Source organism: Sorex fumeus, unplaced genomic scaffold, assembly GCF_029834395.1.
Source record: "Sorex fumeus unplaced genomic scaffold, SorFum_2.1 ptg000003l, whole genome shotgun sequence".
Classification (NCBI taxonomy): domain Eukaryota; kingdom Metazoa; phylum Chordata; class Mammalia; order Eulipotyphla; family Soricidae; genus Sorex; species Sorex fumeus.
In genome coordinates this window covers 59,386,332-59,388,973 of record NW_026606060.1, presented here as the reverse complement: position 1 = coordinate 59,388,973, position 2,642 = coordinate 59,386,332, and the positions used below count along the sequence as shown (strand labels likewise).

Sequence of the window (2,642 nt, the reverse complement as noted above, 5' to 3'; positions counted from 1 at the left end):
AAATGAAAGGAAAGGAAAGAAAAGGAAAAATCCCAGCAGGTAATAAGAAAGGAATTAGAAAGACAGTCATCTATTGGGTCTTTTTAAAAATTACACACAAAGGATAATCTGTAATGCTTCAGAGGCCTAAATCAGACAAGGAAGACCCATTTGCCTTTCATAGGTCTTTTTTTTAAAAAAATGTAACAGCTGATCCCATTTGAATATTTAGAAGTCTAACCTATTGAAGGAAGTTTCTAAACTGTCATTCAATGCAGTTACTTTAAAAACTTCAGGCCATTAATCCTTTCAATACTGAGGAAACTGTAATCAAGTTCCTTTTATAAGCATTAATTAAATTTGCTATCACTATAATATTATTGCAATGATAAAGAGACTAAGTCATTTCTTTAAAAAATTTATATTGGTCATGGAAACTAATGAGAAGAAAAAGTCATTTCACCTTTATTTCAAGACAGAACAAAATGATCAGAAACTTATACTAATTAAAAAAAGAAACTCATTGATTAAGGTACCATCTTGGTTTATGAATGACATTCTCCACAAAGGCCTGGAAATATATTTTTAAATATCACTAAGGGACACTTTAGAGTTTTTCTCACATTTTTTTTTAAAACCTGTAAGCAAGGGTTGCCATAAAATTGATTTAAGGTAGTTCCACTTTTTAGTAACTACACTGCACTGTCCTCCGGTTGTTCATCAATTTGCTCTAGCGGGCCCAGTAACGTCTCCATGGTGAGACTTGTTGTTACTGTGTTTGGCATATTGAATACTTCACGGGTAGCTTGCCAGGCTTTGCCCTGCTCATTTTCCAATAATCTAGACTTGGTGTGAAGACTCCGATCAGCACACTGTCCTAAACCATAATTGTGCAACATTTTCTAAACTAGCTGCAATTCTCAGCAGCTGTGCTCACCGACTGTGTAAGAGAATTGTAATGTTCTCCTAGACCATATGCATGCCTCATATATACAAGCATCAATGGATTTTTGCTGTATACTTCACCAGCCACAATAGGAGGAGAATCAGCCTGCATTATCTCTATTGGTGTTTGTAAAATATGAGACAGCACTCTTAGCTCAAGCTGACCTCCCCATTCAGCTGTATTTTCATATCCTCATAGTACTTTCCAAACCCCTCTGGGGTATACATGTATCCCGTGTTGGGATTTGTTAAAAATGGCAGAAAATCTTGTGCATTTACTCTGCGGTCTGGTTTCGCAAGGCAGCCATGGTCAGCGGGCACTGTTCTTTCAGTTGATCTTCAATGTCTCCATACATACAGTGACTCTGAGACTGAATCTGTTTTATTTCCAATTGTCTGGATGCTAATCTTTCTGCAAGCTTCTTGCTTTCAACGTGTCTGGCTCCAGTTAAGTTTTCAGTTTCAGCTTCTGCTTTTCTCTCTACCTGTTCCTTCTCTAATGCAGGTCGCCCCCCCCCACTTCTTTGCTTTAGATATCCGAGGAGCGTGATTCTCAAGAACCAAGTTTGAAACGTCAACAGCAACAGAATCTACCTTACTCTCCTTCTCCTTAGATGCCATCTTCAATTGCTCCAGCTCCTCTTTATGCTTCTGCTCCATCTCTGTTTCCAACTTTGCAACATCTTCAGTGATCTGCTTCCTCTTCTTTTTGTCATTCTTGGGAAGGGCATTCTTCATGCCCTGACTTCTGGCTTGCAACTCCTTCTTCTCTTTCCGCTGCCTCCTCACCAGCTGCTCCTCCTCATCCAAATTAGCGCCCAAGATCACCTCCATCTTGCCCATGCAGCTGACTGTGCATGCTCTGGAAGCAACTTGCAGTCCTGCCAGCAGGAACTTTCCACCGAGATTGTATTGACTTTTAAAAAATACGTGGTGTGGGGCTGGAGCAATAGCACAGCAGGTAGGGCAGTTGCCTTGCACGCAGCCGACCGAGGCTCAATTCCCAGCACCCCATATGGTCCACTGAGCACCACCAGGGGTAATTCCTGAGCGCAGAGCCAGAAAATCCCCTGTGCACCGCCAGGTGTGACCCAAAAAAGCCTATGTGTGTGTGTGTGTGTGTGTGTGTGTGTGTGTGTGTGTCTCATCTGCCATGTTCTTCATTTCATCATTTTTGACTGTGGTATTTTTAGTCATTTTGACTCTTGCTCTTACATTATGTTGAGCTTTGCTTACTATGTGTGCTATTATTTCAATGAACTCTTTGAACAACGTCATCTTTCAGGTTTACATTAAGACATTGAGAATTTACTGGTGTTTATATCCGGGTAATATTGTTTTTTCTCAGTGAGCATGATGGACTTCTATGTGTTTTCCCCATTGATGTTCTTGCTGTACTGGAGGCAGGGATCTTTGAGTTAGACCCTGACAGTAGGTGAGAAATCAGGTAGGGCTTTCTCTCTTTCTCCTCTGTCCATCTTCATCAAATGACTTAAAGAATAACTATGGACAGTGTGTAATTTGTTGAGTAGATATGTCGCATGGCCCTGTGCTGAGCAATCTGTAGTGTCTGCCCATTTATAGGACACAGATTGGGTGAGGATGCTGTGGGAACTTAGCTGGTAGGACAGGGCTCTGCCTCCCATTTCAGATTTGGTGCAATGATTCATCCAGAGGCAATCCTCACCTGAACAGGTGGAGCAGCAAGCAGAGAAAAC

At 41.3% G+C, this 2,642-nt stretch overlaps 1 pseudogene; it reads right to left on the bottom strand.

The window, feature by feature from the left end:
• Window positions 1–830: 830 nt before the first annotated feature.
• Window positions 831–1,758, bottom strand: LOC130027149 (deubiquitinase OTUD6B-like; annotated as a pseudogene).
• Between the last annotated feature and the right edge of the window lie 884 nt (window positions 1,759–2,642).